General features: G+C 43.4%; 1 protein-coding gene across 1 annotated transcript in view; it reads right to left on the bottom strand.

The window, feature by feature from the left end:
• Positions 1 to 10,783: 10,783 nt before the first annotated feature.
• The window catches only part of BAG5 (BAG cochaperone 5), a 49,436-nt gene continuing 44,958 nt past the window's right edge, over positions 10,784 to 15,261 (bottom strand). Inside the window, exon 3 of the mRNA XM_077266844.1 lies at positions 10,784 to 14,905. The gene's annotated coding sequence lies outside the window, so the exon portion shown is untranslated. The remainder of the gene's footprint in view (positions 14,906 to 15,261) is intronic.

The following is a 15,261-nucleotide window of genomic DNA, read 5'->3' as shown; positions in this document are numbered from 1 at the left end:
CGGTGAGCAAAAATCCCAGAACCACGCGGGGGGACCTAGTGAATGAACTGCAGAGAGCTGGGACCAATGTAACAAGGCCTACCATAAGTAACACACTATGCCACCATGGACTCAGATCCTGCAGTGCCAGACGTGTCCCACTGCTTAAGCCAGTACATGTCCAGGCCCGTCTGAAGTTTGCTAGAGAGCATTTGGATGATCCAAAGGAGTTTTGGGAGAATGTCCTATGGTCTGATGAAACCAAACTGGAACTGTTTGGTAGAAACACAACTTGTCGTGTTTGGAGGCAAAAGAATACTGAGTTGCATCCATCAAACACCATGCCTACTGTAAAGCATGGTGGTGGAAACATCATGCTTTGGGGCTGTTTCTATGCAAAGGGGCCAGGACGACTGATCCGGGTACATGAAAGAATGAATGGGGCAATGTATCATGAGATTTTGAGTGCAAACCTCCTTCCATCAGCAAGGGCATTGAAGATGAAACGTGGCTGGGTCTTTCAACATGACAATGATCCAAAGCACACCGCCAGGGCAACGAAGGAGTGGCTTCGTAAGAAGCATTTCAAGGTCCTGGAGTGGCCTAGCCAGTCTCCAGATCTCAACCCTATAGAAAACCTTTGGAGGGAGTTGAAAGTCCATGTTGCCAAGCGAAAAGCCAAAAACATCACTGCTCTAAAGGAGATCTGCATGGAGGAATTGCCCAACATACCAACAACAGTGTGTGGCAACCTTGTGAAGACTTACAGAAAACGTTTGACCTCTGTCATTGCCAACAAAGGATATATTACAAAGTATTGAGATGAAATTTTGTTTCTGACCAAATACTTATTTTCCACCATAATATGCAAATAAAATGATAAAAAAAACAGACAATGTGATTTTCTGGATTTTTTTTTCTCAGTTTGTCTCCCATAGTTGAGGTCTACCTATGATGTAAATTACAGACGCCTCTCATCTTTTTAAGTGGTGGAACTTGCACTATTGCTGACTTACTAAATACTTTTTTGCCCCACTGTATATGCTAGATTTTGGCACAGGGAATCTCTCACTTGTTGTGTTTTTTTTTTTCACCTATTATCTAATAAAATATTTTGCACATTTGTATAGTTGGAATGTATGACTGCTTTTTATGTGGATAATTATATATTTAACCAGTAGATGGCACCACATACAACAAATAAACAAGGAAAGGTATAATATATAAAATTACTATAATGACCCAGAGTGGAGTATTCAGACCCGATCTTATTTTCGGGGAAACACGGTAGATAGCAGTGGGGGTATGTCTCCTAGGCAAAAAATAAATAAATCTGGAAACAAAAGTAAAAAATTGTTAAAAGATCTCAAATAGTAAATTGCCAAAGTGCTTGTTTTTACAAGCACAATCCGATAATATCTATCTATGAAGATGGGATTCACTCTCTAAAGGGAATCTGTTAGTTTTTTTGCTATGTAATCTGAGAGCAGCATTAAGTAGGGGCAGAGGTCCTGATTCCAGCCATGTGTCACTTGTCAGCAGATTGCTGTAGTTTCAATAAAACATTGATTATATCAGCAGATTATCATTAAAGGACTAGGCGTCACGTGCAAGACAGTCCAGTTCATCTGTGCAACCACAACCCCACCACTGATTGGCAGCTTACTGACAGTGTACACAGGAAGCTGCCAATCAGGAGTGTGAGAGAGGTTATACACAGCTCAGCATTCTGAGCAGAGAAAACAGGGATTCTATTAAAACTGAAACGGACAGTGTAGTAAGCGACATATTGCTGGAATCAGGGTCTGCTCCTCTCAGATTCCACAGCATAAACCTGCTGACAGATTCCTCTTAAAGGTACATGATCTGATAGAATAAAAAATCACCTTATTTTCGGTAACATAACTAATGAGAGGGGAGGAGGGAGGTGGATGAAGCTGCAGTTGTTCTTTGCCATGTTTATGTTGTGAGAGGGAGACACTGACTAGCTAAAGTGCCTAGTATGAGAGAGAGAGGGGGGGTAGAGGAAGACAGTACAAAACATTGAATAGAGAGCAAGGCACAGAGAGATGGGAGGGAGGGCTAGAAAAGGGAAGAGAAACCCTTTAAAAAAAACCTCCAAAACTTACTAACTATATACACAGCAGACACGGCGTAAACCAGGCTTAAATCTCACCTAAAAGAGTTGGCCTAATTTGCCAGAGTAGCGATCATAAAATAAATAAAAATGCGATACTTATCATCTGAATCCTCCTGTCACTCTAGTGATCTCTGCCAGGACTGTACATCAGTGACCTCACTGCTGCAGCCAATCACTGGCCTGAGCGGTCGTGTGTATGTATAGCATGTGATCTCTGAGGCTAGTCATTGGCTGCAACGATCAGGTGACTGATAAACAAGATGTGATCACTTCTCTTGATCACTGCAGTCGATCAGCGGCCTCAGCAGTCAGATGAATGATGGACACTTTTAGTCATAATCGGCAAGTAATATAGGGATTTTTGTGTACTCATCGCAAAATCCTTTTCTCCGAGCCACTCATTGGGGACACAGGACTGTGGGTGTATGCTGTTGCCACTAGGAGACTGACACTAAGTTAATACAAAGAAAGTTAGCTCCTTCTCTGCAGTATACACCCTCCTGCTGGCTCTTAGAGAACCAGTTCAGTGCAAAAGCATTAGGAGAACATTAACATATAAGAGTACAACATGTCAAACTAACGAAAAACACCAGCCATTAGGCTAACAGGTGGGTGCTGTGTCCCCCAATGAGTGGCTCGGAGAAATTGAATTTTACGGTGAGTACACAAAATTCCCTATTTCTCCTTCGCCTCATTGGGGGACACAGGACCGTTGGACGTCCCAAAGCATTCCCTGGGTGGGAAAGCAACAGAAAACATCAGGCTTCACGTAACAACTGCCTAGAGGTGCGCCACCGCAGCCTGCAGAATTCTTCTGCCCAGCCGTGCATCAGCCAAAGCTTGAGTATGAACATTATAGTGCTTCGAGAAAGTATGTAGGCTGGACCAAGTCGCGCCTTTACAGACCTGCTCTGCCAACGCCTGATGCCGAATGGCCCAGGAAGCATGCCCTGATCCTCGCTTGGATAGGCTTTCCTCTGATGAGGTAGGAATCCTGAATGGTGGAATGAATCCACCTAGCTATCATGGCCTTTGAAGCGGCTAGACCCTTCTTGTGACCCTCAGGAAACACCAACAAAGAATCCGACCTTCGAAAGGGCGCCGTTCTCGAGACGTACCTTCTCAGAGCTCTGAATACATCCAAAGTATGGAGAGCCCTTTCCACCCTGTGGACTGGAGTTGGACAAAATGAAGAACAATGTCCTCGTTAAAGGTGGAAGGATGAGACAACCTTGGGCAAAAGGAGGATGGGGACGGCCTAAGGACAACTTTGTCGTGGTGGAAAAAAAGGAAAGGCGCCCAAGAGGACAGAGCAGCCAGCTCCGAAACCTGATTAATGTGATTGCAACGAGAAAGGCAACTTTCCAGGACAGAAAGGTGAGCAAAATGTCCTGAAGCGGTTCAAAAGGAGCTTCTTGTAAGACCCCCAGGACCAAGTTAAGGTCCCAAGGGTCTAAAGGCATGCAATAGGGGGAAGCACATGTGTAACCCCCTGAATGGATGTCTTCACCTGAGGTTTTGTTGCAATCCTACGTTGGAATAAGGCCGATAAGGCAGTTATCTGGCCCTTGAGTGAGCTGAGTGCCAGGCCAAAGTCCAGACCGGTCTGTAGGAACTCCAAAATGGTGAGAATAGAGAAGACGAGGGGAAGACGTCCACGAGGCTTGCACCAAGCAAAAAATGTCTTCCAGGTATGGTGATAAATGCGTACCGACGTAGGCTTACGAGCATTGATCATTGTGGACACGGCCTGTTGTGAAAAACCAGCCTGGTCAGAATTCAGGCTTCAACGGCCAAGCCGTTAAACACAGGGCCACCAAGTTCTAGTGGTAAATCGGTCCCTGGCAGAGCAGATCTGGACGATCCGGCAGTCGCCAGGTTACATCGGCGCACCAACTCTGCAAACCATGCCTGGCGTGGCCAATCTGGAGCAACCAAGATCACTGGAACCTCTTCCACCTCGATCTTCCTGATGACTCTCGGAAGAAGCGGCAGCAGGGGAAAAATGTATGGAAGACTGAACTGGTGCCACGGAAGAACCAGAGCTTCCACTCCTATGGCTCATGGATATTGAGAATGAGCTATGAATCTGGAGACTTTGGCATTCAGTCTGGGCGCCATCAGATCCACATCTGGGTTCCCCCAACGAAGACAGATCTGTTGGAAAACTTCTGGATGAAGTTCCCACTCCCCCGAGGCGAGACCCTGACGACTGAGGAAGTCTGCCGCCCAGTTTTCCACGCCTGGCACAGTGCCTTGCGAAAGTATTCGGCCCCCTGAACTTTTCAACCTTTTCCCACATATCATGCATCAAACATATACGAAATGTAAATTTTTGGTTTAGAATCAACAACAAGTGGAACACAATTGTGAAGTTGAACGAAATGTATTGGTTATTTAAAATTTTTTTGGAAATTCAAAAACTGTAAAGTGGGGCGTGCAATATTATTCGGTCCCTTTACTTTCAGTGCAGCAAACTCACTCCAGATTCCAAAGTTCATTTTGGATCTCTGAATGATCCAATGTTGTCTTAAATGCCTAATGATGATAAATATAATCCACCTGTGTGTAATCAAGTCTCCGTATAAATGCACATGTTCTGTGATAGTTAAGGGTATGTGCACAGATTGTGGATTTTGCTGCGGATCTGCAGCGGATTGGACGCTGCGGATTCGCAGCAGTTTTCCATGAGTTTACAGTACCATGTAAACCTATGGAAAACAAAATCCACAGTGCACATGGCGCGGAAACGCTGAATAGTTTATTCCGCAGCATGTCAATTCTTTATGTGGATTCCGCAGCGGTTTACACCTGCTCCATAATAGGAATCTGCAGGTGTAAAACCGCAGGTGGAATCCGCACAAAAAAAAAAAGCGGTAATCCTGTGGTAATTCCGCAGGAAATCCGCAGTGCGGTTTACCTGCAGATTTACAAAAATCAGTGGGGAAAAATCGGCACAACTTTCCGCAGCGTGTGCACATAGCCTCAGGGTTCTGTTTGAAGCACAGAGAGCATCATGAAGACCAAGGAACACAACAGGCAGGTCTGTGATACTGTTGTGGAGAAGTTTAAAGCCGGATTTGGATACAAAATGATTTCCAAAACTTTAAACATCCCAAGGAGCACTGTGCAAGCGATCATATTGAAATGGAAGGAGTATCATAGCACTGCAAATCTACCAAGACCCGGCCGTCCCTCTAAACTTTCAACTCAAACAAGACGACTGATCAGAGATGCAGAGATCTACAGCTGAGGTGGGACAGTCTGTCCATAGGACAACAATCAGTCGTACACTGCACAAATTTGCCCTTTATGGAGGAGTGGCAAGAAGAAAGCCATTTCCCATAGATATCCATAAAAAGTGTTGTTTAATGTTTGCAACAAGCCACCTGGGAGACACACCAAACATGTGGAAGAAGGTGCTCTGGTCAGATGAAACCAAAATCGAACTTTTTGGCAACAATGCCAAACGATATGTTTGGCATAAAGGCAACACAGCTCATCACCCTGAACACACCATCCCCACTGTCAAACATGGTGGTGGAAGCATCATGGTTTGGGCCTGCTTTTCTTCAGCAGGGACAGGAAAGATGGTTAAAATTGATGGGGAAGACGGATAAAGCCAAATACAGGACCATTGTTGAAGAAAACCTGTTGGAGTCTGCAAAAGACCTGAGACTGGGACAGAGATTTGCCTTCCAACAAGACAATGAACCCAAACATAAAGCAAAATATACAATGGAATGGTTCACAAATAAAATGTATCCAGGTGATAGAATGGCCAAGTTAAAGTCCAGACCTCAATCCAATCGAGAATATGTGGAAAGAGCTGAAAACTGGTGTTCAAAAACGATCTCCATCAAACCTCAGAGCTCAAGCTGTTTGCCAAGGAAGAATGGGCAAGAATTTCAGTCTCTCGATGTACAAAACTGATAGAGACATACCCCAAGTGACTTGCAGCTGTAATCGCAGCAAAAGGTGGCGCAACAAAGTATTAAGTTTAAGGGGCCGAATAATATTGCACTCCCCACTTTTCAGTTTTTGATTTTCCACAAAAATTTAAAATAACCAATAAATTTCGTTCAACTTCTCAACATTTACATTTGGTATCTTTATGTTTGACGCATGATATGTGGGAAAAGGCTGAAAAGTTAAAGGGAGCCGAATACTTTGGCAAGGCACTGTATATGCACTGCTGAGATTACGGAGTGGTTTCTTTCTGCCCATTGAAGAATGCAAGTTACCTCGCACATGGCTGCCCTGCTGCGGGTAGCCCCTTGATGGTTGATGCATGCCACAGCCGTGGCATTGGTCGATTGAATTCGGATGGGGTGACCCTCTAGGAGATAATGAAACTGCAGTAGTGCTATAGCCATATTGCTCAGATGTCCAAGATATTGATTGCTGTGAATACTTTTCTTCTCAATGATGACAGAAGTATTCTAGGAGTGATACCTTTATTTGCTAACCAGAAAAACCAATAAAGGTATCACTCCTAGAATACTTTTGTCATCATTGGGAAGAAAAATATTCACATCTCTTTTTTCTGGCTAACACAGTACCACAATACAATTTGCTATTGTACATCAAGATATTGATGAAAGTTTTGATTCCTGAGAAGACCAGCAGCCCTGAGTGGTGTGGTGATGAAAAACTCCTCCCCAGCCCAGAAGACTGGTATCTGTAGCCACCACTAGCCATAGAACTGGGAGAAAGGACTTCCCCTAGTTGAGGGAAGAACTCAATGTCCACTATCAGAGTCTGCCTGACCCGCAGGGATAGGCAGCACCGGCAGTCGAGTGAGAAAGAGTTCCTGTCCCAAGCTAATAGAAGAGCATGCTGTAAGGGTCGGTGGTGCATCTGTGGGAAAGGAACAGCTTCCATTGCTGCCACCATTTTCTTCAGCACCCTCATCGCAAAGCAGATGGAATGAGGGGATGACTAAGAAAGTGCACAGGCTCCTTGCTGAAGGGCTAGGACCTTGTCTTGAGGGAGAATCACCAACCCTCGGGAGGAGTCCAGGGTTATGCCTAGAAAGGATATCTGCTGGTCTGGAACAGGGAAAGACTTGGCTAAGTTTATCAGTCAACCCAGACGAGAAAGAGTATTGCAAGTTATATGAAGGGACTCGTGCAATCATGGAAAGATGGACACTTTACTAGGAGGTCGTACAGATAGGGTAGGACAACCATGCCCTGAGAGTGACCATGACCTTTGTGAAAACCCTGGGAGCGGTAGCGAGGCCAAAGAGCAAAGCCGTGAATTGAAGGTGCTGTTCGTGAATGGCGAAACGCAGGAACTTTTGGTGGGGAAAAAAAATAAAATGTAAAAAAAAAAAAATCGGGAAGTGCAGGTAAGCATCTCAAATATTGATAGATGCTAGACACTCCCCTTTTTCCATTGAGGTGATGACCGAATGCAGGGACTCCATGCGGAAAGGACGTACCTTGACAAACTTGTTTAGAATTTTGAGGTCTACTATGGGTCTTACTTTTCCGTCCTTTTTTGGGACAATGAATAGGATGGAGTAGAATCCCTTGAACATTTCGTTTTCCGGAACCGGAACAATAACGCCATCGCAGCGCAAAGAGTCTATAGCTCAGGAAAGAGCCTTTGCCCTTGATGATGGAAGTCGGGAAGGGTTAAACGAGCCGGGGACGCGAAGAAAAAAAAAATCGATTTTGTATCCGGAAGACACCAAGTCTCTGACCCATTCGTTGTGAACAACTGAGAGCCAGACCTGGTGAAACAGAAGTAGGCACCCTGCTGGTGTCGACCGGAGAACCCCATGAGTCATTGGGTGGAAAATCTCTTGGATCTAGATCCCTTAGATCCAGACGGTTTGGGCCCTTCCATTGCTGATTGGACCTATAGGATGTCTGGGGTCCTCTGTTACTGCGTGAATAGCATTCTGATCTTGAAGAGGTAGTGGACCAAACCAGATTGGCGCGCAAGGATCGGAAACGGATTAGTTGTTGACGCCGAAAAGGACGCCTAAGCCTCTGCTGGGGAAGAAATTTGCTCTTTTCTCCTGTAGCATCAGAGATAAGCTTAACCAGCTTCTCTCCAAACGCTCACTCTGGTAAGGAAGAGACGTAAGAGACTTCTTTGACACAGAATTGCCTTCCATTCTCTGAGCCATAAAGATCTTCTGATCGTGATGGCATTTGCCGCCAATAGAGCGGCACAGTTGGCCGCATCCAAAGAAGCGTGTACCAGGTAATCTGCCTGAGAAATTTGGTTAGCCAGCTGCGCTGCCTCCGGAGGAAGATTGCTGCTCTGAATGGAATTAGCCATGGTCTCCGACCAAGAAACCATTGCTTTAGCTACCGACGCTGCAGCGAAGGAAGGACATAGAGCCGCACCTGAGAACTCGAAGACAGATGGAGCCAAATTTTCTATCTGGCGGTCTGTGGGATTTTTAATAGATGATCCGTCCAGCAGGGATAGAAGGGTTTTGGATGCCAGGCGAGAGACTGGTGGGTCTACTACAGGGGACTCGGTCAAATCTTTTCTCAGATCGGCTGAGAAAGGGTACTTTGCCTCAAGTGGTTTTTGTCCTGTAAAGCACTTATCTGGTAATTTCCTGTGCTGATTGACTATATCCCGAAACTCCGGGTGGATGGCGAATGTTCTATGAGGACGCTTAGATTTTTTGAAGCACACAGCGTGATCCGGCACAGAGCCGGAGTCTTCATCAACCTTCAGAGTTGGGTTGACGGCCTCAGAGAATCAAGTGTCCTCTGAAAGTCTGGCAAATCCAGATCTAAGGAGATGTCAGATACATACTCCGAATCGAGTTCGCTACCAACGTCTGGAGAGGGAGAACGAGAAACTGAGCTCGCGGACGCCATGGCAGGCACGTGATTGTACTTGAGATGTACTACGTATTCATTTCCTAGATGCTAGTACTTTTCTAGATCGTGTGCGGCCCATCAGCCAACTGTTCCCGTGTAGGGGGAGGGTCTCCCTGCGTCAGATGTGCGAACTCCACGATCCCCAGAAGGAACACTGAAGGATTCAAGGGCTTTGGCCAGAGAAGTCATAGATTGCAACAGAGACTAGACCCACTCAGGGGGACTAAGGACACTGGGCTCAGTGCCAGCGGGGGGGCTCCTATGCACATTTGGGGTCACATTCTTTGCGGATCAGTGAACTCAGCTTTTGGAAACACAGACTGGCAGGAGTTACATGAAGCGAAAAAGACTAAGAGTCTTATGGGACTTTTTAGGTGCCTGAGGCTAGGAAGTGATGTACTCCTATGTGCCCCATTAATCAGTGTTCCCACAGAGGATAGGATACTGAAAGGGAGAGCTAATGGCAGCGCTCCTTACCCAGGTCCTGTGTCCCAGCCACGAGAATCACACTCCGCGCCGCTATCCAGGCAAGCAGGCTTCCTGAACATCCGGAGGCCATGTCAGCTTGTGACAGTGTAGGAAGATGGCCGACGAGATTTCATGGGCGCCTCATTCAGAACGAGAAGCACCGAAAAAGTGTGTGGGGCCGCCAAAACGCGTCATAGCGGGGCGGAGCTTCGGCCTGTACAAGGCCAAAGCCGGGGACTAAATTTATGCCCAGGCCGGAAAAACGCCTCTTCCGCCAGGAAAAGTCTGCTGCCTGTGCCCGGACTGCTCAGAGCCCCCCCTTCTCATCGCTTACCCAGAGAGGCTGGAGATGTCCTTCGGATGATGCTGCAGGTACCTTCGCTGTACTGCAGGTACCTCCGTTGTGCTGCTGTTGCTGGTGATTTTTTGGACGGTGCAGGGATATGGTTAAAAACCCTCAATCCACTCTCCCTTTCATAGGGAGATGGAGAGGAACCGTCCACCTCCTTGCTTCATCCGCTAGACAGTGGTGGAGCAGTGGGGGCTGCACGGACGCCAAAACGGAGGGTGCCTCTGTGCATCCAAGGGGTTCAATCCTGGTGGACAGGGCTGGTTGTCCGGCATTAGGCCTAGCTGCAGAAGAGGGTACATGGAGGCAACACTCCATCTGTTCTTCTGTTGATGGTGCGGGGAGATCGGTATCCTTTAAGAGACCCATCGCCCCTAAAAATCAGCCCAGGCATGGCATCCCACGTCGCAGGAGAGGATACGTGGAGGCGACACTTCACGTGCTCGCCTGTTGTTGGTTTGGGGAGATCGGAGCCTTGAAAGGATCCGTCACCCCTTTGTCCAGGTAACAATTCTTAAGAATTAAAATAAAAAAGGTTTTTTTTTTGTCTGAATAGCAGACTCGTGTGCCTCCTACGGACACTAAGCAAGAACTGGTTCTCCAGGAGCCAGCAGGAGGGTGTATACTGCAAAGGATTAGCTAACTTTCTTTGTATTAAGTTCGTATCAGCCTCTTAGTGGCAACAGCATTCACCCGCAGTCCTGTATCCCCCAATGAGGGGAAGGAGAAATTTATTTTATGATGATCCCAACTTTCTGCCCTTTATAATCAGCAATACACAGCCACAACTACGCAAGTCTTCTCAGTGACTGTATCTGTACTTACTCAACCAGAACCGACTGTCCTAGAAAACACAATAGTTGCATTGCAGCTAATTGGATATCATTGATGAAGATGGAAAACACATCGTGCCACTGCCGCAGGATGAGCAAAAACACCTGAACTTTACTATACCTGTATAAACAAGAAAACTCAAAAAGGACACGCATGAAAGCAACACTTCTTTTAATGACAGATATGCCAGTACAGCTGCTGGTTCCATATTAGCAGTAATTAAAAAAACAAAAAATTACAATCATTAATAGACAGGTTTGCACATTAATGCTGGAGGCCATACAATAAGTCAGCAGCTGTAATGAGAGAGGACACTTTTCACCTGTGTTGCAGTTTTCAATGTTCGGCTCTTCCCCGGATTACAGCACGGCGTAACATGCGTTACAATAGCAAGTCAGAAAAAGGACCCTCTGATGAACGGTCCTCGATGGCGAATCAAAAAATAAAAATCGCCTTTACCGATTATTTGCGCAGTAAAGAAACACGGACACGCGTCATGCAGTATCAATAGGTACGAGTAACTCCTACCTATTAAATCAGTTGCCACTTGTATTTTGATATGTTTCCACTGTATTTGCTGGTGACTGTAGAGGATTTCTCTTAACCGGATATATAACTAGGAAAACAACTGTAATTTAACTAGACTAGGGGTGAAATGAAGTCCCAACAAATTTAAAAGGGTTGTCCTGCAAAATGGTGACGGGTCATTCCATATCAAGTGATCCAAATATGAATATTTTTTTTACCTGACGTCTTTATATATTTTTTTTATTTATTTATTTTTTTATGAAGTACAACTTTGGTTAATTACAAGTTTTGAATTTTTTTCTTCATCAGTTAATTTTTTACAGACTTCTAAAGATTTGAAAAAGCGCAGATTTTGGCCTGGTATGGCTTTACATATTATCATATCTCGGGCTAGAATTAAGATAAAGAGGTGGGAGAGGCATCATTTTTCTCAGAATGGTACCGGCTTTCATTTGATAAGTCACAAGACTGTTTCTTTATATTTTGTTTTGGAGAAATCAAATTCTAAATTTTGATGCGCAATTGTGAAAAAATGCATGTGTGTTACTTGTGTTCTAGGTTATATTTGTACAGGGATTCAACTTGGGACCTATCAAATTTTTTTTTTTTTTTATTTAAGTCTTGAATCATTTCATTTTATGCATGTGTGAGTTTCTTTTTTTCTTTTCAAATTACAACTTATTGAATTCATCATTTATATGCAACAAGAAACACAAAAAAACAAATACCGAAGTGCCAGAATAATTACATCTTAATCATCATAACACAACTTGCTCACCATTTTCAACCTGAATGCATTGAACAAGCCAAAAGAAAAAAAGTGATCATATCCTCAAGTGTGATTTTGTAAATACAGTCTCATCCTAATTATATGTTAAAAACAAGATTAAAAGAAACAATATTTTTACCACCTATTTCTACATATAACAATTTTTTTTCTATTATATCACTAAATATGTCATTTATGAAGTGTTTAAAAGAATAGTACAGTAGTTAAATCCTCGTTCTATAAAATAGGAACTAATCAAACAATAGTAGGTTTTTAAACTGGCCTTATATCAATGTGTCCCTTCTAGTGGGTGAAATGTAATCTGGCCCATAAGCGCTTACTAGCAATGGCCATTTTCTTTTGTGTCAGAGTATGTGCGGCCTGTCATGGTGTTCCACTCCACCTGAGCTAATATCTCATTTTTGTTAACTTTTAAAATGTCTGGTTTTCTTGGATACACAAAGGATGGAAATGGACCGAAAGGTGCAGAAAAATCACTTCTACTTCTTCATTTTCACAATCTTTGGAGAGTCCAGTAGCCGCCACCAGCGCCAATCATATTCACAGGTCACATAGCCAGTTATGTCATCCACTGCCAATCTTGTGCCGCCTTCTCCCACTTCATGGACTTCAAGGTCTTTACTGAATGAAAAAACTCCTTGTTTGTATTTCTGTTTCACTACATGAACTGAATGTTAAGAATATTTTTCTCCCTCTATGTGAAAAGTTGCCTGGGTGTTAAGATTTGGTGTGAATGTGGCCTCTGGAGGCTCGAGTGCTGGCCGGCCATCTGCTCTGCATTCACTGTCTACCCCTGCTCATTCTCAGGTTGAGCCCTAACAAAGCTTTCTCCTCTCCTCTCCTGCTTCTAAGCTGTAACATAATAATACAGTAATATCTAAAAATCATGGATTATTTGGGAAATATGGACTCCACACTGTTAGACCACAGGCTGAACAGATCTGAATTCAAGATTTTCGAATTGACACGGTAATTGTTTTATTTTTTTAAGTATGATCCCATTACGATCCCAACTTGTATTTTGGGACAGATGTGGCTAGGAGCATAGCAGGCACATGTGCAGTTTTTGACATTTTTAAATTAAACTTTTTTCAGAAATGCGTTTTAAAATGTTGCGTTTGCATAGGTAAAATATTAACAAAGATACTCTTGTGACATATCTGGTGAAAGCCTGTACAGTTCTGAGTAGAATAATGTTTATTTTGTTTCTCTATCTTTTTTCTAGCCTGAGTTATGAGGAGAAATGTAAAAGGTAGGCAACACCGAAATTTGCACTTTTTCCGAACTGTGAAAATCAATTAAAAAACATACATAGAATTTTTTTTCTTCACATTTTGCATTCTCTGACACACTATTACCAAATAACAAAATCTCAAAAGAATTAAAAATACATTGGTAAAAATCATTGGTTCACTTTACATGGAATGACCCCGACGTTTCTAGAAGAAAAAGCAGATCTGCTTTTTTTTCTTTTAAGTTGTCCCCATATAATGATGGATTGGGCCCCCCTATCCTTGCAGTGCGGAAGTGGAAAAAGAGCCCTGATAAGGAGGGCGAGGAATGACATAGTGAAATATGATTAAAGTATGCTTTAAAGGGTTATTTCCATTTTCCTAAAAAGATATTATTGGATAGCATTTGTTATTAAAAGCAAATTACTACTTATTTAAAATATGCAGCTGTTCTGGAGAGATTAACACTTTTCTTTTGTTTGCAGGGCGTTGCCTAGGAGACCGACTACTGCTGCTGTCTAGCTTATAAACATGTCGCTGAAACTGCCCAGCAGTATTAGGAGGTAACAGTGCACTCCTGGTCAGCTTCAAAACAGATATTACAAGCTCAATAGAAGGGAGCTTGTAAGCACTTTGGATACTGTGCTATGTAGCAACAGTGGTCGGTCTCCAAGGCAACGGGATAAAAACAAACAAAAACTTTTAATATCTTCTGAACCGCTGAGCATTTTAATAAATCAGTTAATTGCTTGCATTTACAAACACTAACCAACAGTACCCATTTATGAAGACGGGAATAACCCTTTAAGGAGTTTTGTGATATCACTATAATATGCCATCTAATAGGGGCCTAACCTAAATGACCCCCCACTGAGCCCGAGAATGGAGCAGCCTCAGTGCTGGTATAGCAATGCAATCCTTCCAATTTTTCCCTACACAGCAGAGCTCCCAGCTGGTCCTACTCACTTGAATGGGGCCACAATATGGTTTCACAGAGAGCCAGAGGCTGCAGGGCAGGAGAAAAGTAGTAACATTGTAATGAATCAATAACAATTATTCCCTGGACGACCAATTTAAAGTGAACCTGACAGATTCCTAGACACACAGGTAGGACGAGAACTGTCACTCATGGGAAGTGGGGCACGGAGAAGCCACCGGTGATTCATTTCTTGGACTAAGCATATAAAAGGAAAAGCTGACAGCACTCACTAAGTATGGACACCTGCTCTTGATCCAAGGAACCCACTTGGAAAAGTAACAGCAGTCAATGTAAATGAGAACAGCGTCCAGTCCAGGTGAAGAAATTCAAGGAAGCTTTATTCAGGTCTTGATAAATACCTGCTACAGGTCGAAGCGTTGTATCTATGGCGGAATAAAGAATCTTTGAATTTCTTCACCTGGATGCTATTCTCATTTAACTTGACTGCAATTTCTTGGACTAGTCAATTGATTGGCCTGGTGGTGGCTCGGCTTTCTCTAAAACACTGCAGAGTAAAAAATAGCTGGATGAAATGATGGAGCCAGACTGAATTATGCTGTCCATTATTCAGACAGCGTGAATTAGCAGTCAGGATCCCTTTAATGTTGTACATAAAATTAATGAATATGTAAATATATAAAAGAATAATAAATAGCAGAAGAATGTAATGCTTTATTTCCCCTCCGGAGGCACTGTCTAGGAATTTAACACTTGCTGTCAAGATCACAGCTGATCACTGATTCAGGCTACTTTAATAAACAATAAATAAACGGGTGGTGTAGCGGCGCTAATGAAAAAGAAAAGCATAAAAAAGCAGCTGGTATAGCCCCTAAAACCACAAAGGGCGAAGAGATGATCTAATGAATACAGAAAAAATATATATATTAAAAATATATATATATATATATATATACCTGCGCTATGATATGCATACACAAAAAACCATTACTATTACCTATCAAAAGGGAGGGAGCAATGCTGAAAGGAATAAGATCATCCGTATATAAGTCCACCTGGGCTTTCAAAGTCTAAGAACAAGAATAACATAAAATGGTAAGCAAGAACTATTGCGACAGCTATATTTATAAAATTAAAAAATAAGGTT

This window comes from Ranitomeya variabilis, chromosome 1 (assembly GCF_051348905.1).
Source record: "Ranitomeya variabilis isolate aRanVar5 chromosome 1, aRanVar5.hap1, whole genome shotgun sequence".
Lineage (NCBI taxonomy): Eukaryota > Metazoa > Chordata > Amphibia > Anura > Dendrobatidae > Ranitomeya > Ranitomeya variabilis.
This window is presented reverse-complemented; position numbering and strand designations above follow the sequence as displayed.